General features: G+C 51.6%; 1 protein-coding gene across 2 annotated transcripts in view; it reads right to left on the bottom strand.

Moving 5' to 3' along the window:
• The window catches only part of PSME4 (proteasome activator subunit 4), a 1714764-nt gene that overhangs the window by 635691 nt on the left and 1056696 nt on the right, over window positions 1-22377 (bottom strand). The window lies entirely within an intron of this gene.

Consider the following 22377-nt stretch of genomic DNA (forward strand, 5'->3'; position numbering starts at 1 on the left):
GGTGCATTGTAGGCCTAAGGTAGGACATGCCCTGATGTGTGTGGCATGTCCTAATAGTGAACCTCAGCCATTTTCGTTTTTCACTATTGAAGGCTACCTGCTCTCCATAGGCCAGAATGGGCTGCTGGAATTATTACACGCTATAATCCCAGCGGACTCAGAGAGCATGGTAGAAAGTCAAGTTTAGTATGCCTGAACTCAGAATAATAAAATACTTCTTTTAGTAAAGTTTATTTTAATATCCTGTGTTTGTAAATACTACTTTTAGAAAGTTAGTATTTACTTGCTTAGCCATTTCAGTCCGCCTCTGCTGTGTGTGTGTGTGCTGCCTAGTTTCAGTGAGTGGCAAGGCTGGGGAATTCCAGGAGACAGGCTGGCTGCCAGGTGGTGGGTAGAGAGATTACACCAGGATGGGTGGGAGGAGTACACCTTGACTCTGAATAGACCTGTGCTCTGCCACCACAATGATGGCTCCGCCCCCTGTGGAGCGGCTGATGTCTCTGTCCTGTGCACTGAAAGGAAAGAGCAGAGTCACCACAACAAAGTGCTCCAAAACCAGACTGAGCCAGGCACAGGCCCCCTGGCGACAAAGAACAAAAGAAACTGTGTATAAAAGAAGGAGCCCTGCTCCTAAGAAATCAGATCCTGTTTGCACCAAAAAGAACCTCTGCCCGAAGAGAAGGACCTGGGAAAGCTGCATGGAGGAGTACTGTCTCTAAGCCTGAGAGACTGGCCTGTGGTGGGTGCCTTGCTGCTGAAGGAGAGGAGGAAAAGACTGAAAGACTTTGAATTCAACTTGTGCTTTTAAACAATCTCCAAGGGCTTGCTTGTGAACTTGCCCCCTGAACTGCGCCCCAGGAACATTGGGCGCTACCCTCCCCTGGAAGAAGAGGAAGCTGCTGTGGCTGGATTTGCAACGCTGACCCCAGAGAACCTGTGTGCCCCCTCTCGCTGAGCAACGCGTCTCCTGAATCGTTTGTGCTGCTGTGAGCACCGTAAAGGCCTTGCCTGGCCTGAGCAAAGCAAACAACTGCCCCCTCGAGCCGGAGCTCGCAACGTAAGGAAGAGACTGCCTGTGCCCAAGCGCCGAGCCTCTGCGACCCCCTGGCCGTAGAGACCACTGTGAGGACAGGCGGCACACTGGTTCGGCGATTTGGACGAAGCCGACAGCGCGCCGCGCTGAGAAATCACCCCCGAGCTGCCCCTCCTGCTTCTGACCCCCGAGGTGGGCTGCGACGTCCTGAAGCGCCCCATGAAGCATCGTCGTCCACTGCCCAAGCGGGACTGCAATGCGACGTGGGACGCCCCTCAACGGACTTCTGAGGCCGCCACGAACATTGCCCCCAAGAAATAAGGTACTGTGAGCCCAAGCGCCGTCGTACGAACCGTACTTTCCTGTGTACGGCCCGTACTGCGCTATCGTACCGCTACGCGACTCACGCGGGAAGCGTGAGACTTTGTGCGGTTCGTCCCCAGCTCGTACGGTGCGTTCCTGCGCCTGTACGGTCCGTCCAGCGTTGAAGATATACACGTTGCTCACGCGGGAAGGTGCGTACCGGACTCGTACGACGCGTACCTACGAAGGTACGGTCCGTACGGCTTGAGTCCTAGTACGCGTGCTCACGCAGGAAGCGCGAGGAACGGCACGACGAGTCCAAAAACTGGTACGAAGCGTACAGAAGGCCCTACGAGGCGCACAGGCCCCCAGAAGGTGCAGATTGCACCAAAAGTGACCATTTTGAGAACTGTGGACTCCCTGAAAATAATCACAAGTAACTGGAACCTCATTTTAAGTGAAGAACTGTATTTTTAAAGCCTGCTTGAAGAACTTTATATAAAGAAATTTATTTTTATAAATACAGCCTTGTGTCTCTGTGTGGTGTGTTGGTGGTTATTGTGGGACGCCTTGAATGCTTAACCTAATGCCCTCTGGAATCTAGCCTGACTGCTCGCGCCACGTTACCTAGAGGGTGAGCAGGGGTTATTTTTCACGAGTAATCCTTTGCCCTGACTTAGAGGAAAGGGTCCTTGCTTGTCGCAAGTGCATACCTGCGCCAGCCAGAGACCCCGGATTCTAACAGAGGTCATATAAGTCCCTCCTGGCACGCTGACGTCAGTTTTCTTCGGAGAAGCTTTTCCGCGACAACGCGGAGCCACCAATAAAAAACTGTGAAAGTATGGGAACAGTGTGCGATGGATGAAAATCCATAAATAAATAAGGAGGATAGTGCAAGACACCATCGTAAAAGAAATTAGACACAGCCTACATATAAGTGAAGAAGCTGTGTGAAAGAACCTCGCAAGCTAAGCGAAGACCCTTCCCATGTGCAACAAGGGAAGAATATCTCAACAGACAGAAATAGACTGTTATTACCATGCAGAACTACAGAAAAAATTAGACTATCAGTACCATGTAGAACTGTGCCGTCCAGCAAGTACGGAACACAGAGAGAACAACAGACCACCGCAGTAAGGTATGAAAAGTCTGGCACTGCGCCTATAGTAATGGAGGTCTGAAACAGAGGTGAACAGATCCCCAAGAAGACTACTGTAGACGAGACCAGAACCCTGAGCCAATAGAGAAGGCGGGAAGGCAGCAGGAGAGAATAAGAAATGAAGAGGAATCTCCTGGTGAAGGTCAATCAAAAAGGCATCATTTTACAGGTAATGAACCCCTGGGAGGGAGAGAACTTTATTATGGTAACAGAAACCCCTGAGAGGGAGTGAGCTGTATTATGGCAAATCTCAAAGAGATGCAACATTGTGAGCACCCATGAGAGAAAAAAACAATGCCAACTGTAAAAGGGGGGCCAACGGAGAACCCCACTAGGCAAGGTCCTCGCAGAACGGGGAGGCTGGGTGGGCGTTAAGGAATCTGCGGCTCGACAACGTCTTTACCAGATACATCGTTACTGAAGGTAAGTAACTCGTACATCTGCTAGAGACATCTAGCCGCTGATTCCTTAACTTAGAATAGATACCACAGCCATACCCCAAAGGGGAGGTGGGTCTGCGACAGGACAACAGAAAGCGCCAAACATTTGAGCTGGCAACAGAGTGACGGACAATGGGGAAGGCTGTGGCGGAACAGCTAGACAGCAACCCAAATAGCTCGAAAGTGCAAAAGATAACGGGATGCAAGACATCCTAAAAATGCCATAATGGTGCTACACCATACCTATATAAGCATGAAAGGTAGAAACAGCACCAGCCATATACCAGAACAAAAGAAAGAGAGAGGAGGAAGGACCACTCTCAGCGTAATGGCGCACTATGTGAACAACGACCAATGGTTGAGAAGAAACATGAAGAGATGCAACCAGAGCCTACCAGGCTAGCCCACGGAAGGAAGGCTGGAGAGGCTACAGTCAAGAACCAAAGGTCAAGAGATAGAATTAGCAATGTTCCTGGAATTGTAGGCGAAGACAAGAAACATGCCAAGCGCACACCCAGTCCCAAAAGGGGGAACAGGGGTGAACGTACAAGTTACTTACCTTCGGTAACGATGTATCTGGTAGACACGATTCTAGCCGCAGATTCCTTAACGTAGAATTATCCCCAGGCGTGAGACTGGACCCGGAAAACTTTCTTGCCCAGCATCTCTGCGCACAGGGGGGGCAGTACCTCGCGACTCCGCCCGATGTCCTCCGCACGCTGACGTCATTTTGCTTCGGAGAACTTTTCCACACCACAACGCGGAGCTATCCCAACAAAACTGAGGAGAACATGGGAACAGTGTGCGAAAAAACCAGAGACACAAGAAGAGAGAGACAAAAGGTGAGGAACAGCACCCGGTGGCACCAAGGCGCCAAGAGGCTACACCAGGAAAGCCAAAGCAGGGAAAAAGCAGAGCACCTCTGAGGAACAACTGTGCAAGCCAAGGTGAGAGCACCAGGCAGTACCAAAGTATCAGAATGCCACAGCAGCAAAGCCACAGCAGGGAAGGCGTAAAGAACCACCCAGTGGAACTACCGCACAAGCCAATGTGATAGCCAGTCTGGAGGCACAAGCATTGGAAGCGCCATAAGAGAAAGAGAGAGAGACTGCAACTCCAGACCACACAGCGAAGGGCCACAAGCCCGGAACAGAGGAGAAACAGCCATCCACCCCCAGACTACACAGTCAAGGAGGGCCATAGCCCCTGAAAGGAGCAGGGGGCCAAGGACAGGCCAAAGAACCCCCAACGTAGCAGACCGCAAGGGGATCAGAAACTGTAACAACAAAGGGAAAAAAGAGCAACAGCAGGCCCCTACACTGGAGAGAAACCAGCTGGAGGGAGCCTGATGGAAAGAAAACGAAAAGAACCCCCACAGAAGACAAACCACCCAGAGGGAGGCGCGCGCAGAAAACCAAGCTGAGGGTCCTCGCAGAACAGGGAGGAAGGGCAGGTCGTGATGGAATCTGCGGCTAGAATCGTCTCTACCAGATACATCGTTACCGAAGGTAAGTAACTTGTACATCTGATAGAGACTACTAGCCGCAGATTCCTTAACGTAGAATAGATGCCCTAGGCATACCCAGAAGGAAGGAGGGGCTGCGAGAGAGCCTCCCCACCTGGAGAGACCCAGGGCCCCAGAAGGGGACATGTCACAAGGACAAGAATGAAAAGGCCAGGAGATCCTAAGCCCAACCAAGGGAGAGTGCCCAACACCCCGCAGGGGCAGACAGTGCCCCAAAAGCATCAAGGATCACAAGGGCCACCTCGAACCCAAGAGATAGAAATGAGCTGAATACACCTTGGCCACAAACCGCGGGCAGGGTCGGAAAGGCTCCACCGCCAACAGCACAGGCGGTAGAAGAAAAGCACAGCTGCGCAAAGCCCCAGCGGAACCTGAGGCAGGGACGCAAGGGAACACATCAAAGAGCATAGCGGTGAAGTAGAACAAGCAAGTCTGCCGGACAAGCGCCGCAAACAGCAGCAGCAACATCACGGAACAGCGCACCCAGACGGCAGCAGAAAGCAGAGGCCAGGAAGGGCCAGGCCACACCCCAAGTAAGGGGCCGGCCCAGAAACCCACTCACCCGCGAAGAAGGGGAGGAGACCAGCAGAAAAGAAAGAATGAAAGAGAGAGAAATAGGACGGGCCCAAGCCGGCCACCAGAACACAGAAGCCAAGGGAATCCAAAACCTCTGGGGCAGCTGACAGAAGAGCAAGCCAAAACACATGACAAAAACGCAGAACCGCCATAACACGACGCCGCAGACCGCAGGCCAAACCGGCCGAGCGACGCTGTGACAAGGAGAAGGACGGACCCAGCGCAAGCTGCATCAAGACAAGTGGCAACATACTATGACGCCACGGAGAGCAAGGAGCCCGAAAAGGGGACCACACCTCCCCAGTACAGGACAGAGCTATATAATAGCTACCAGTACCCCACATAGGGTAGGTTACGTCCCAAGAACTATGGGAACTCCTCTTAGGAAACATAGTCCGCCGCAGAGGACAAAACAGAAAGACCTGCAGAAAAAACTCACAGACGGCTTACTAAGCAGCCAATAAAGAAGACGCTGAAGGCCTAATCTCAGGGCCTACCGGGTTACCAACAGCCAAAACAAGTCAACAAAGGGCCGGACCAGCAGCCAACAGCACCAAGGGCCCAACAAAAGGACCCCAAAGGCACATCAACCATATAGAACACACAACCTGGGCTACCCGTTACAAGGCCCCACGAAAACAACGGAAGAACACCTCCCAAAACACAGACCGACAGTCAGGTCACTGAGGGGGAGGAGGAGAAGGACGATGAAGCCCCGCAAGAAACCTCTGAATGGCAGAATCCGCAGGGGCGTGAAAAACACAGAGCGCCATCAAAGGGGAGGTCAAGCAGCTGTTCTCTAACGTTCTCAGGGAAAACACTATCCCGTAGCCAGGCATGGCGACGAAGGGCCACCGAAGTAGCCATGGTACGACCAAGCACCTCCGAAACGTCCAGAGCCAAGCGAAGAATAAACTACGCCAGCTCTCGGCCATCCAACACATGGTGCCGCAGATCAACGCAGGCACCCTCCTGAGAAGCGGAAGACATAAGGGACTCCGCCGAATCCCATAAGCAAGAAGTGGCTCTGGCCAACACACAAAGAGTGTTAAGGGCCCGTAAAGCAGCACTGGAGGAGGCGAAGATGTTGCGCCCCCAGGAATCTAACCAGTGGGTCTCCCGTGACGGGGGAGACAACACCGAGGGCAAGGAGGGAAAGGTAGTCTGTAAAAGAGGGGCCCTGGTAGAAGGGTGGAGGGAAAGACAGACAGGATCATGCGGAGCAGGACGGTAGTTGTGCAGAAAAAACTGGGGCACCGGGTCCCTCGTGGCAGGACGACCCCAGGCCCCCAAAAGAGAATTGTGGAGCGCAGCCTTGAAGGGAAGAAGCAGCTCCCGTCCACCAGAGCCTCCATCAGGGCTCTGGTGGACGGGAGCTGCTTCTTCCCTCCAGCAGATGATCCGTGGGGAAATGGGCAGCTGGTTTGCCCATGCGCAAGATTCCCGTAGCCGTGGAAAAAGCCAGAGCGAAGGCAGCATTCGCCTCCGTAGGGCCCCGCGGCGGGGAAAGCAGTTCCTCCGTGGGCGACAGCTGCAAGCTAAGGCGGCCGTCCCCCAGCCCAACCGGAGGAAGGAAAGGCCAAGCTCGAAAAGGGGGAGGGTGGACCGATGAATGGGGAACCTGAGGCGCATCCGGCCAAGACTGCGGGCGCGGAGATGGCGAAGAGCCGTCCTTAGAAGACACCAGGGAAAAAGCCACGATGCGGCGACCCATCTCCTGATAAGACAAAACAAACAGCTGCGAACCTCCGGAGAAGAGGAGGCGTCCAAAAATGAATCCACGACCCGACGTCGGTCCGGCGCCGTAGAGTCCACCACCGACATCAGGGCAACATCGACCGGCGTCGAAGGGGACGCCGGAACGACCTCTGCGACAACGCGCGGCGCTGGAGACCGGGGTTGAGTCGGAGCCAGGGCGGCTAAGGAACAGAGCCGAAAAGGCGTCGACTCGACCTCCGACGAGAGAGCCGCCTGCGTGGAGTGATGAGGGGGGCCCCGGGATACGCCCCGGCCCCTGTGTCGGCGCCTGGGCCAGCAGCCGCCAGCGCCTGTGGGCATCACCTCGGACAAGACCGCCGCCTGCCCAGAGAACGAAGGGGGACTCAAGGACACGCCCGAGCCCCGGCTACGTCCCGCGACACCACAGGGACCCCCACGGGGTTTGTGGCGAGGCAGAGGTGCCGTGGTCCGAAGTAGGCGCACCCCGACGGCACCACATCCTCTGAACCTGAATCCGAACCTGTCGGCGCCAGGGTCAGAGCCGCAGGAATCCCCACACGTGTCAAGGGATCCGCAGACATCCCATGAAGAGAAGGAGAAGAAGGAAGAGCCAAAGAGGCCTGCAAGGCTGCCGCATGGGCCTCCATCTGGGCTCTGGTTGCCCCCGCGCCGGGGAACGGTGGATAGGGTGGCGACGCGTGGGGCCGCACGACCCGCGGAGAACCCACACCCCCAACAGGCTGGGAACCGGGCCTCTGGGACAAACAGCGACACTTACCAACAGGTGAGTGACGCCCTTGCGGCCTGGGAGAAGGACGATGTCAGAGACGGAAGCGGCGGTTCTTGAAGCCATCCGCGGGGGACGGACGCGGCGGCGACGCCGACCTGGACCTGCGTGCCGAAAGGATTTTCATCCGGCGCTCCCACCGGGACTTCGGTTTCATGTGCTGACACGCCTCGCAGTCCGTTGAGTCGTGGTGCTCCCCCAAACACCACATACAGATGGGGTGAGGATCTGTCACCGACATCTGGCGTGCGCAAGACGAGCACGTCTTGAAGCCCGAAGGCATTCGCACACTGTACCCAAGAAAACGCTAAGCATAAAAAGAAGGCCTGAAACAGGCCAGGAATACGATCTGGGTCCGTGTTGCACGTGGAAAAGAAGAAAACTGACGACAGCACCGGGGGGGGGCTTATGTGACTTCGCTGACGTCATCCCTGCGGAGGACGTCGGAGCGGAGTCACGAGGTACCGCCCCCGGCGCGCAGAGATGCTGGGCAAGAAAGTTTTCCGGGTCCAGTCTCACGCCTGGGGATAATTCTACATTAAGGAATCTGCGGCTAGTAGTCTCTATCAGATAGTAACAATCTTAAGCCCGCTGATGCCGTCCACCACAGAAACATGCACAGAGCAAACAGCTACAGAGACCATAAGGTGACGTAGCTAAAATAAGCATAAGGCTGCTCGACCAGGCCACGGTAAGACAAGGTGAGGACCAACACACGAAATACAGCATGCAGGGCATAGATCTAGGATGACTGACATTAGAAGAGTCGTCCCGCATGCCCAGCTGATACAATGTAGCACAGCCGAAAGAAGGTGCAGCGGAGGCACCAAAGTACTAAGGAGTAGAAATGGAGAAATAATCGCACAATGTTAGACCACACCCTCAGACTGGAAGGAAAGTAGCCCTTGTCCAGAAGAGAGAAACGTTCAGTAACTGAACACGAAGAAGGGAGCAGCGTAAACCCGGGGGACCACCCCAGCAAGCAAGACGCAAAAAGGGGCCTTATTGGTAATGCCGCATGCATCACTGGGAAGGTCCCTGAAACATGGAGACTTCGGACCAGACCTTGCAGCCTCGAAGAGAGGTGAAGAGTTAGGAGGAAGAATAGCCATGGAACTGGTATATATACCTAATTACAGATATATCTAGCAAAAACGGGTAAACTAGCCACGACTATACAACATCGTTGTAGAGGAACACATCTGGTACTGTAATGGCAGATGGAAGCGTGATGAACACCCCGAAACCTCAGAGGGAGGACAATGAAGCAAAATGACCAATGACGTAAAGATGACGCCAATGCACCACATTGAGCACTGTATAACGGAAGAGAAGAGCACCAGAGGACGCCTAGAGGCCAAAGGAACTCATAGGCCCAGTTGACATAACAGAGCTATATAATAGCAAACAAGTACCCCACACGGAGTATGTACCCCCCTAACAACGGGGCAAGCCACAGTCAGAGGAACAATCTGAGGAACACTGCCACAGCAGGTTATCCGCCAGTTGAAAACGCATAATGCATCCAAAGGATGAGAAATGAAAGGGTAATTTTCTCCGACCATGCAAAAGGAAGACAGAGGCTTACTATCAGCCTAAAGAACAAGTTACTTACCTTCGGTAACGCTTTTTCTGGTGGATACAGTATCTGCCTGTGGATTCCTCACCTTATAATTATCCCCTGCACCAGCATTCCCGTGAAATTTTTCCTAGCTCTCCACGCCAACGAGGGTGTCTCAGCGTCATGGCTCCGCACGCAGCTACGCATGACGTCACCGGAGCCATAAGAAGACCACGTTGGCATGATGACGTCAGTTCCACCCATTTTTTCCGTGGCACCGAGGCAAAACGGGCGTACCGACCATAGAGAAAATGCATACATAGTACACAGTATTCACACAAATACAAACAGTGTAAAGTGAAAAAGGAAAGCAAACATTCCCTATAAGCCCACACTTCAAATAAGTCAACCATGGACAAACTGAGGTAATAAAATCTTGAGTACACAAAAACATCAAATAACCAATACCGCATCTTTTAACCCCTTCCATGCTCATGACGGAACGGTTCCGTCATGAGCCACGGTTGAGCTGTGCTCATGACGGAACCGTTCCGTCATGGGCCCGCCCGCGCACGAACCCTTCAGCACCGCGGCGGAATTCGCCCAGCGCTGAAGGGGTTAAGGTATAAAAGGGTGGACAACGGGAAGGTGGGTGGGTCAGTGAGGAATCCACAGGAAGATACTGCATATCCAACAAAAAGCTGATCATCTTGCCGTAAGTCTTTTGTTCTATCCAAATAGAAGCTAATCGCCCTCTTTGGATCCAAACGATAAAGTCTCTCCTCCTCCTTGAAAGGGTGAGGGGGAGGATAGAAAGTAGGGAGGGTAATCGACTGTCCTAGATGGAAGGGAGTTACCATCTTAGGCAGAAAAGCAGCCCTGGTCCTGAGTACCATCCTTTCAGCATGTATGGTCAGAAAAGGAGGCTTTGAACTCAAAGCCTGGAGCTCATTCACCCTCCTAGCCGAAGTGATAGCCACTAGAAAGACCGTTTTAAATGTCAGTAGTCTCAATGGACAACTATGCATAGGTTCAAACGAAGAACCCATTAAAAAAGTCAACACCAGATTTAAAACCCACTGGGGCATAATAAAAGGAGTGGGCGGAAACATGTTAGTAAGCCCCTTAATGAACCTTAAGACTATTGGAGACTTAAAAAGAGAGGGCTGGTCGGGCAAACAAAGAAATGCCAACAAATATCCTTTAACAGTGACTACAGCACAACCCTGCTGAGCCAAATGAAGTGAAAAACAAAGAACATCAGAAAGATGCGCTTTCAGAGGATCAATAGATTTTTCTCCACACCATCTAACAAATTTCGACCACCTGTAGGAGTAGATAGATTTGGTGGAGTGTCGCCTGGCCGATAAAATAACATCCACCACGTCAGGTGGGAGAGAAAAAGAATTCAGGTTGCCCCGTTCAATCTCCAGGCATGAAGGTGCAGGCTCTGGAGGTGGGGGTGTAGAAACTGCCCCTCCATCTGAGAGAGGAGGTCTGCCTTGGAAGGCAGACGGAGCGGAGGGTGCGACGAGAGGTGAAGAAGGTCCGTGTACCACACCCTTCTTTTTCTTTTTTTTTTAAACCTTTTTATTATTACAATTAGAAAGGCACACACAATTACGACAAGTCGTATTATAAGTGCATTCCAGCGACAGACATTACTACAGCAATTTGCCTACTACCAATATTTAGACCATAACCATTGACAATACCGCACATATGAATCTTACATTTCCCCACCATTCTCTACCTCTGATGCCTCGTCTAACTGTACCCTAGGAGGTTCACATATGTATCCCCGGAATTTATTTCAAGCTCCCCACACTTTATTCCATTTTCGCGGACAGCCTCAGTTAATGTACACTGCTTTTTCCGTCACCATGGTTGTGTCCATGTCTTTACACCAAGCCTTGAGTGTTGGTATCTCCTCCGAGCCCCACTTTTGTGCGATGTTACGCTTTGCAACCATTATTCCTAAAGTAGTCCATTCCTGTGCTAGGTGTGTAAGATCGTTTGGCTCCCACACGTTTAACAAACACCTCTTGGGCTCTGGCACCAGTGACACTTCCTCTACTTGCGATATTGTCCTCATTACCTTAACCCAATATTCAGCAATTTTCGGACACTGCCACAGTATATGGTAGAATGACCCCTCCTCCCCTCAGCGCCTCAAGGAATATGGGTGTAAAGCTTTCCTTATCCTGCAGAGGGTGAGCCTGTTATAGTAAGTACAGTGCAATATTTTGAGCTGCATCAGCCTAAGCCTTGAGGGTATACCCACCTCCCGTGGAGATGCCGTTGCTTCCTGACACTCTGTGTCATCGAGTTCCCCAACATCTCGAGACCATTTTTCCCTGAGTGCCCTTGTAGGGTCCGGTAAGTTGTTGACCAATTTTTTGTAGGTGAAGGAAGTGGCGCGCCTTTGCATATAGTCTGTAAGTAATCTATCCTCCAAGGGGGTGGCTTCCGGAACTGCGGTACCCGCTGGCAGGGCCGCTCGCCGCGTTTGTTTTACCTGCAGATAACGAAACATTTCCGAGGGCGCCAGCTCGTATTGTTCCCTAAGACGTTCAAACGTGATTATCTCCCCTTTGCACCACATGTCGCCCATCGTGGATATGCCGATTACATCCCATTGGGCAAACTCCTTACTATTCCTGAGCCGTCCCAGCCGTTTGGTATCCCACAGTGGAGTAAGTTGGGTTATGACTTCCCACCAACCCAATTTTGCATGCGCCTTATGCCACAAACTGATTGTGTGTTTTGTGGGCCCAAGCAATGTGGGGGGTCGTTTCTCATTATACAGCGCTGACATCATACCTTCTGCCCCTAGTCCGTGTCTGTCTGCCTTAAAAGTGGGGTCTGTTTGTGGGACGTGTATCCACTGATTGATAATCTTCAATTGTGCTGCCCAATAGTATAACTGTATGTTTGGAAGCGCTATTCCCCTGTCATACCAACCTCTAACCAATTTGCCCTGCGCAATACGTGTCGGTTTGTTCCCCCATAGCAGACTGGAAACTCGTGCCTCTATCACTTTGAAATAGCTTGGGGGTACCAGGAATGGTGTATTCTCCAGTGCGTACAGGAACCGAGGGAGTGCCATCATTTTAAAGAGCGCCGCCTTTCCTAGGAGAGTCAGCGGTAATGTGCCCCAGTGTAACGCATCCTGTCTGAGACGCTCCAAAGGAGGCATGAGATTCCGCGTATAGAAGTCATCCGGGTTTGCGGTTATATAGATACCCAAATATTTTAATGTGTCGTTCACAACTTGCAGTGGGCAATCTCTGGGGAGCCTAGGCGGCGGGCCATACAATATAAATAAGACAGATTTGGACCAATTTATGGTGTATCCCGATGCCCGACCAAAAAGGTCACATATGTTGAGGAGCACCTCAATAGAGCGACTAGGGGAGGCCATGTATAATAGCACATCATCCGCGTATAGGGAGATGCGGTCCTCCCATTCTTCCGCCCATCTGAGTCCCCGAAGAACAAGTTACTTACCTTCGGTAACGCTTTTTCTGGTGGATACAGTATCTGCCTGTGGATTCCTCACCTTGTGAATATCCCCTGCGCCAGCAACATTCGGAAACTTTTGTAGCAGTCCATACCGATGGGGTCGAAGACGACGTCACAGAGACATGGCTCCGCTCGCGACTCCGCTGATGTCACCGGCTCCATAAGAAGACCTCGTCGGCGTGATGACGTCAGTTCCGCCCTTTTTTCCGTGCCTTCGAGGCACACGGACAGACTGACAGCAATATATACACAGTATACACAGTACATGATATGCAAAGCAACACACACAGTGTGGAGAATAAATAGCAAGGCACAAGAAATAACATAATGCCTTTGACAGTAACAAAACACATTTGAAACACCATCAATAGAATTACAGGTATAGAATTACAGGTATAGAAAGATGGACAACAGGGAGGCGGGTGGGTCAGTGAGGAATCCACAGGCAGATACTGTATCCACCAGAAATAGCGTTACCGAAGGTAAGTAACTTGTTCTTCTGATGGATACATCTGCCAGTGGATTCCTCACCTTGTGAATAGATTCCACAGCAGTCCCCACTCCCGGAGGAGGGTGTCCACCCTTCTATACCAGAAAGTCCTGAAGGACGGATCGAGCAAAGTGTCCGTCCCTCCTCACCTCGGTGTCCAAGCAATAATGTTTTGCGAAGGTGTGGAGGGAGGCCCAAGTTGCCGCCCTACAAATGTCCTCCACAGGAACACCCCTAGACAAAGCAGACGTGGAAGACTTTGCTCTAGTGGAATGAGCTCTCAAACCCTCCGGAGGTTCCTTACCAGCCAGGGAGTAGCAAATCTTGATGCACAAGACAATCCACCTGGAAAGGGTGCGCTTGTGCACCGCTCGACCTTTCCTGCAGGAAGCAAAGCCCACGAAGAGCTGGTCATCAACCCTGAAGTCCTTTGTCCTGTCCAGGTAGAAGCTCACTGCCCTCTTAGGGTCCAAGCGGTGAAGCCGCTCCTCCTCCTTGGAAGGGTGAGGGGGAGGATAGAAGGAAGGAAGGGTAATGGACTGCCCCAGATGGAAGGGAGTTACCACCTTAGGCAAAAACGCAGCCCTGGTCCTGAGAACCATTTGTTCAGTATGCACAGTCAAGAATGGGGGTTTTGAACTTAGAGCTTGAGGCTCACTTACCCTCCTTGCCGAGGTGATTGCAATAAGGAATACCGTCTTAAAGGACAACAGCCTCAAGGGACATTTGTGTAAGGGCTCGAAGGGAGAACCCATAAGATAAGTTAATACAAGGTTTAAGTCCCATTGAGGCATAATAAAAGGAGTTGGAGGAAACTTATTTGTAAGGCCCTTTATAAAACGAAGAACAATAGGTGATTTGAATAATGACGGCTGATCCGGCAAACAAAGGAAAGCCGATAAATATCCTTTCATAGTAGCCACAGCAAAGCCTTGCTGAGCCAGAGAAAGGGCAAACTGTAGAATGTTAGATAGACGAGCCTTCAAGGGATCAATGGACCTCTCTCCGCACCAAAGCACAAATTTAGACCACCTATATGAATATATAGATTTGGTGGAGTGCCGCCTGGCCGATAAAATAACATCCACCACATCTGGCGGGAGAGAGAAAGAATTCAGGTTGCCCCGTTCAATCTCCAGGCATGAAGGTGTAAGCTCTGGAGGTGGGGGTGTAGAACCTGCCTCTCCGACTGCGAGAGGAGGTCTACCCTCAGAGGGAGATGGAGCGGAGGGCACGAGGAGAGGTGGAGAAGATCTGTATACCACACCCTTCTTGGCCAATCCGGGGCGACCAAAATAACTTGGGCCCGGTCTTGGCAAATCTTCCTCAGAACCCGAGGAATCAAGGGTATGGGAGGAAACGCGTAAAGGAGTCGTGAGCCCCAACTCAACTGAAACGCGTCCCCCAACGCTCCCTGCATCGGATACTGGAGACTGCAGAATGACGGGCAGTGAGCATTCTCGTGAGTGGCGAACAGGTCCACCCGAGGAGTTCCCCACATCCGGAAGACGTGACGAACCACCTCCGGATGAAGCCTCCACTCGTGGTCGGCGGAGAACTGCCGACTGAGACTGTCCGCACGTACGTTCAGAACCCCGGCCAGATGATTTGCCATCAGACAAATCTGATGGTCCTGAGCCCAGGACCATAGACGCAGGGCCTCTCTGCAGAGACAAAGAGACCCCACTCCTCCCTGTTTGTTTATATACCACATCGTGGTCGTGTTGTCCGTCAGGACTTGAACAGACTGACCGCGAAGGGAAGGGAGGAAGGCCTTGAGCGCCAAACGAATCGCCCGCAATTCCAGAAGGTTGATGTGAAGCAACCTTTCCTCTGGAGACCAAAGACCCTTGATCTCCAGATCCCCCAGATGAGCACCCCACCCTAAAGTGGATGCATCCGTTATCACCGTGGCCACCGATGGAGGTAGATGGAAGGGCTGTCCTAGAGACAGATTGCCCTGCACGCTCCACCAAGACAGATCCGCTGCAGCTTCTCTGGAGATCCTCACAGACTCCCTGAGATCTCCTTTGTGCTGATACCACTGCTTGCGGAGGCACCACTGGAGCGCCCTCATGTGCCAGCGCGCATGGTTGACCAACAGGATGCAGGAGGCGAACAGACCGAGCAGACGAAGGACCTTCAGGACTGGAATGACCGCTCCATTGTGGAATAAAGGGACCATCTCCTGAATGTCGAGAATTCTTTGAGGAGGAGGGAATGCTCGACACACAGTAGTGTCCAATACTGCCCCTATGAACAGGTTGCGCTGAAAGGGCACCACGTGAGACTTGGGTACATTTATCGAAAAACCCAATTTGTACAACAGCTGGGTTGTAACTTGCAGATGATGAAGCACCATCTCTGGCAACCCCGCCTTCAGAAGCCAGTCGTCCAGGTAGGGGAAAACAGGAATCCCCAACCTCCTGAGATGGGCAGCCACCACTGCCATCACCTTGGTGAAGACTCGAGATGCGGTAGTAAGACCAAACGGAAGGACCGCAAACTGATAGTGTTGCGACCCAACCGTAAAACGGAGATCCTTCCTGTGCGACTTCAGGATTGGGATATAGAAATATGCATCCTGCAAATCGATGGACACCATCCAGTTCTACTGTTGCAGCGCCTGAAGAACCTGCGCTAGGGTGAGCATCTTGAATCTCTACTGCTTGAGAAACAAATTCAAGATTCTGAGGTCCAGGATAGGACGTAACCTGCCATCCTTCTTGAGGATCAGGAAATACCGGGAGTAGCACCCCTGACCCCTTTCCTGCTCGGGAACCTCCTCTATCGCACCCTTTTGTAACAGAGTAAGAACCTCCTTCTGAAGGAGAAGCAAATGGTCCTCCGTGCAAAATCCGTGGCAAGGAAGGTAAGGAGGGGGGAATTCCCTGAAGGGAAGAGCGTAGCCATTTTCTACAAGATCTAAAACCCAAAGGTCTGAAGTGACTAACTTTCCAATCCTGTAGAAAATGGGTAAGCTGACCTCCCACAGGACCCACATGATCCAGGATGGCGGATCTAGGGCTGCTTTCCTGCATTACCATGAGGGGCTGGGGAGGTAGATGAGGAGGAGGAAGAGGGATGACGTCCGGCTCCACGAAGGCGACCTCTGCCTTTACCCCTGTAGCTCTTATACAAGGGGTTCTGCTGCTGTTGCGGCTGTCTGGACCCACGAAAGGAAGATATCCCAAAGCCACGGTATCTTTTATATCCATAGCCTCTTCAATGAGTCTGCAGACCAAAGACCTCGCCGTTGCCTTACTGTCCTTAAATCACTGCAGGGCAGAGTCCGCCTTTTCACCAAAAAGCTTGGAACCATCAAATGGTAAATCATTAAGAGCAGCCTGCACATCAGGAGAGAATCCAGAAGATTTTAACCATGCATGTCTCCTTGTCGCAATATACAAGCCCATAATCCTAGCAACAGAGTCTGCTGTATCCAGACCAGGCTGGTTAACTTGGCAAGCAGCCGCTTGAGCATCCACCAACACCTCATTTAGATTACCCTTGTCCTCCTCAGACAACTTAGGGAGAATCCGTTTCGCAGAGTCCATTAAAGCATGAATGTACCTGCCCAAGAGACAAGTGGCGTTGGTAGATTTTAGTGCCATACTGGCCGACGAAAAGAGTTTCTTCGCAGATTGCTCCAACTTCTTAGAAACTCTATCTTTAGGAGCCTGCGAAAACGCCCCTCATGACTGCTTCGAGCAAGAAGCTTGCAGCACCAGACTTTCAGGGGAAGGGTGAGAGGAAAGAAAAACCGGATCCCCAGGTGCAGGTCTATACCTTCTTGAGACTGTTCTCAAAACTGCAGGAGCTGAAAGAGGATTGTGCCACACCTCAAGAATTGGCTCAGTCAGAGCATCATTAAATGGTAAAAGCGGCTCAACAACCGAAGATGGAGAGTGAAGAACTTCAGTGAGAAGATTAGGCTTATACTCCGCTACAGGAAGCTGTAAGTCCAAAAGTTCCGCAGCCTTCCTAATAACTGTATGGTATGGAGCAACATCCATAGAGGGGGATGCCTTTTGAGAAACAAAGTCCCAATCAGGAGAGGTGTCAAGGCCACTTGCCTCACACAAGTCCTCAAAAACATCCTCTGTATCATACACCTCTCCTTCCTCCCTCTCTTCAGCCTGGTACTGCTCCTCTTCCACTAACCTCTGTGCCTCTCTCCTTGAACGCAACATCGGTTGCGGCGTCGGCGGTGCCGACGGCTGCGGGAGCGGCGTCAAAGGTGGATCCATAGCCTGCGCCGATCGAATCCGAGAGGCTTAACGGGATGGAGCCAGGGACTGACCATAAGGCGTCGACAACCTCGGAGCCAGAAAAGACCAGAACGATGTCGCTGGCATGAACGGCATAAAGAGGGCCTGTGGATACTAATGAGGCACACCCAGAGTATATGTCAAGAGACCCATGGGACCCGAAGGTGCTCCAGAGGGGTACGATGCTCTGGTGAACACACCATACATGGCATTAAAGAAATGCGACGGATTAGAGCCTGGCGTCAGAAACTGAGGGTAAGAACCCGGTTCCGGATCCGATCGAGGTACCTCTGGAGTCGGCGCCGCTGGAGTCACAGGAGGAACAGCCGGAGCCGAAGGAACCTCATCATCAGCCGGATTCGTCGGTGAGAATCTCGGCGTCGTAGCCTGCTTTGGGGTCCCCTTATAGGAAGGAGATTGAGCTGGAGTCACCTGAGGAGACTCTTAAGGTGAAGGGGAAACAAAGTCCTTCTCTCGACGCCGAGGAGCAGGAGAAGGGGACCTCGACTCCACCGGCTTCGACGACTGTCGTCGAGAAGCATTTCTCTCCTTCTTCTTATGCTTCCTCTTGGAGTCGCACGACGTCGAAGACCTGGACTTTGACCTTTTTTAACCCCTTTTTACTTTTCTTGCCATGGCAATGTAAAGTTTGGCTTCTCGCTCCTTTAACGCCTTTGGATTCATCTTCCTGAACAAAGAGCATCCCTTGACGTCATGGTCTGAAGACAAACACAGAGGCAATCCTCATGCGGGTCAGTAATTGACATATGTTTACCGCATTCTCTGCATGGCTTAAAGCCTGACTTCCTCGGAGCAGACATGACAAAAGAAGAAAATGAGACAATACAAAATACAAAGTATCAAGACGAAGTAAGGAGAGTCCCAGGAAAAAAACCGTTAGCGCGGAAAAAAGGGAACGGACGTCATCACGCCGACATAGTCTTCTTATGGCTCCGGTGACTTCGTGCGGAGCCACGTGCGGAGCCATGAACCTGAGACGACCTCTTTGGCGTGGAGAGCTAGGAAAAATTTCCGTGGAATGCTGGCGCAGGGATATTCATAAGATGAGGAATCTACAGGCAGATGTATCCATCAGAAACACATAATGCATCAAAAGGATGCTAAATGAAAAGGTACCACCCCACAGCAAACGTCTGAGGAACACAGGCCGAAGGGGTGGGGTGGGAGAACCCGCAAGGAGGCGCTGAACAGCCGAGTCAGCGTGCACATCAAACAATAAAACCCCATCAAAGGGTAAATCAACAAGACTCTCCCGTATATTTTCCGGGAAGACGCTATCCCGTAACCAAGCATGGCGCCCGCAGGGCGACTGAACCAGTCATAGTCCGGCCTAAGGAACCAGCAGTATCCAAGGCGGAGCGGATCGTAAACTCAGCAAGGTCAAGGCCATCCCGGAGAAGATGAAGATGGTCAACACGAGCGCCTTCTGTGCTGGTGGAGAGCAAAGACTCTACAGAGTCCCACAGGGCAGAGGTAGCCCGAGCCAGGACACACACTGTATTTATTGACCATAGCGCAGCACTAGTGGAGGCAAAGATGTTCCGACCCCATGACTCAAGCTATCTGGACTCCCGGGAGGGAGCAATAGCCGAGGCAAGGAAGGGAAGGCAGTTTGCAAAACAAACCCCTGCGCGTTGGGATGCACAAATAAGCAGACCGGATCGTGTGGAGCAGGGCAGTGGCGGTGCAAGACCAGAAGCTGGCCGAACCCAGGTGCCCAAAAGGGCATCATAAAGAGAAGCTTCAAAGGGCAGAAGCGGCTCCACATTCCCTGACCCACGGTGAAGGACATCAAGTAAAGGGTCCACAGACAAGGGCGCCGAAGGGGGCTGCATGTTCAAAATCAGAGTGGCCAAAGAGACCCCTCTGAGAAATGCTGCACCAGCCTCGGTAGCTCTCCGAGGAGGGGATAGTAGCTCATCGGTAGGTGAGGGCTGTAAGCTAACCCTCCCAAGACAGTGAGGGTGCGACCAATGCCCAACTGAGGGGAGCCCCATTGACGAATGAGGGTCCTGATGAGGCTCTTGAGGAGGCGAGGAGATGCCAGGTGCCGGTGGTCTTGAGGAGGTGGGGACCCTGCCGGATTCACATACTCTAAGGGAGGCACAGGCAAGAATACATCCGGCGATGCCAGGCATGAGGGCGACGCCAAACTCTCTCTGGACGCCTCGATACGGCACCAAAACCACTTTAGTAGGCTCCAACAGAGCTTTGTCCGGCACCGACTCGACTCCATCCGGCGTCGAGTCGGCTCCGTCCGGCGCTGAATCCACGATAAGCTCCCCTTCCGAAGAAGGAGAAGGCGCCGGAGCCAGGGATGCAAGCATCCGGCGCCGCAACGGCGCCGATGCAGCCTCAACCCAGACCGGCTCCGAAGGAAGAAGCGGAGGCAGAGCAGGGGAGGTGACAAGTTCACCTTCCGAAGAAGGAGAAGTGCCCCGGAGCCGGGGGAGGTTAAACCTCTGGTGCCACACCGGTGCTGCCTCAGCCTCATCAGGCTCCGACTACGGAGAAAGAAGCGGAGGCAGAGCCGGGTAGGCGAGTCTACGGCGCCAGAACGACGCCGTCTCGGGCTCCGGACAGGCGGCCGCCTGCCCAGAATGACGAGGTGTGCACAAGCAAGGCTTTGAGCACCAGCAACCACCTTTGACGCCACGGGGAGCCCCATGGGACTATGCGGTGCAATGGGCCGTATAGAGGGACCCAGCCGGGCCGCACCCTGACGACTCCATATGGATCATAGAGGGGGACCCAGCGGGCTGCGCTGAAGAGGTCGTGGAACTAGACCACTCCGACCGGGACAGTTGTACCGAAAGAAGCTTCATCCGGCACTCCCGCCAGAACTTCGGCTTAAGGTGTTGGCAGGCTTCACAGTCCGTGGGTCGTGGCGCTCACCCAGACACCACATACAAATAAGATGCAGGTCTGTCACGCACATTTGCCGCGAACAGGAAGTACAGGATTTAAAGCCCGAGGGTATTGCACACTGTTCTTGATCGAAAAAAGGGGCCTGAAAACAGGCCAGAGGAACCGCAGGCCTGAAAACAGGCCAGGGGAGCACACTCCGGATCCGCGTTACACGCAGAAAGAAGGAAACTGATGTCAGCACATCGGGAGGGACTTATACGACCTCGCTGATGTCACGTATGTGGATGACGTCAGGGCAGGGTCGTGTGGCGCCGTCCCCCGGAGTGCAGAGGTGCTGCTGCAAAAGAGTTTTCCGGATCCAGTCTGACGCCTGGGGATATTCCAAGTTAAGGAATTTGCGGCTAGATGTCTCTATCAGATAGAAGAATTCTGGAGATTGTTTAATATGCTTCATACTTAGGGTATGTAAATGGACAGAACACTTTTCTAGCATTTATCTGTCTACCAAAATTTATAGGTTACTGCAACTAAACACCAAAAACAATTTATAAATCTTAAAAAGGAAGCCAATCTGGGGTAAGTACAAACTTCAAATTCTCAATGACAGGACAGAAAGAGATGAGGCTAAAACACTTGTTTCCAACCCTCTCCTGCTATCTCCTGACAAGCACCAATCTGTGCGCATATGAAAACTTCAGAGGAGTGTAGCGGAGATAGATGAAGTATGAACACCTTTGCAGTCTCTCTGTGTGAATAGTTTGCTCAGAAAAGTGCATCTGTTGGGGGTGCCAGTTCCAGAATCTGACGACCTCATACATACACAGGAGGTGTTTTTTCTTTTGAATTTACTACATACTCTGTTGCAATTCCATAATCTTATAACATAAGGATTAATGGCAGCTCTGTGGAGTTGTCAATCATATTTTACACAGATGTTATGTACACTTCAAATCTCCAAGCACTTGAGGGCCTGCTTCCTACTTCACAGTGTCGTAAATTTTCTCTCCCCATGTTTTTTCCAGACTGTGCTCTTCGAAGATCTTTCAAACGTTTTGTGGAGGCATTTCTGTGACTATTTATTCCCTTAGTGGCAGTGGTGTTGCTTTTGGAAGTGAGGTAGAGTGGTTGGATGTTGGTTTCAGTTTTTGGCATGCAATGATTCTTCTGAAGTGTGCCTGGCACCTACCTTCCTGCGTCCTTTCACGCATTCCAGGCTTGTAGTCCTAAAGATCTGAAGGACTTTGTGCAATGAGTTCCAATTGCCTGAATCAAAGGATATTTTTGCATTTAGAGAGATTTCTGCCTACACCTAAGAACTACAGACTCTACTGGACATGACCAACTGCATCCACCCAAGAGCTCATGGAGCAAACCCGATTTGTTATTTCGACATCCAGGACACTTGCTAAATCTTCTATCAATCTCATCAATGAGCATCGGGCCAACAAGGGGTCCCACATGTATTTTACTTTCATGAATTTTACTTCGTAACAGTGAAAGAACCCATCAGAGATACAGGATTAATCAGAAGTGATATCACTGCTGCAATTTTGAGTTTGCAAATGAGGGTCAGCCCATTGTCTCTGCTCATCATTTAGACCAAATACTCAGCTGATTGCTCACCTTCTTCTAATATTCAATAATTACACCTGTATTAATTACATGGACGCAATATGGCTGCCAATGCAACATACTGATTTGTAAGTGCATTTAGATTCTGAAATATATCTATGGCTCACAGTTTTCTGTTTTATCTGATTTTAACAAATACATTTAGGCAGAAAAACTGTCTATATGTTTAAAACTAAACAAATATGGAAAGGGAAATGATACTTACCAGTATGCATCTGTTCTTGGCATGTAGAGCTGCAGATCTACACACGGATGTTTGCACTTGTTTTTGTCCTGGAAGGTCTTTGGAAATCACGAGGTAGGTGACTCCTCCTTAGGATCATAGGGCCCGATTCACAGAACTAACTTAAGACAAAATCCTAAACTTACTACCATTTTCGTATTCACAGAAGGCACTAACTCATTTTGGTATTCACAGAAGACACTTACTCACTTCGGTATTCACAGAAGTTAGGAGTCCTAACTTT

The sequence above is a fragment of the Triturus cristatus genome, chromosome 6 (assembly GCF_964204655.1).
Source record: "Triturus cristatus chromosome 6, aTriCri1.1, whole genome shotgun sequence".
NCBI classification, from domain to species: domain Eukaryota; kingdom Metazoa; phylum Chordata; class Amphibia; order Caudata; family Salamandridae; genus Triturus; species Triturus cristatus.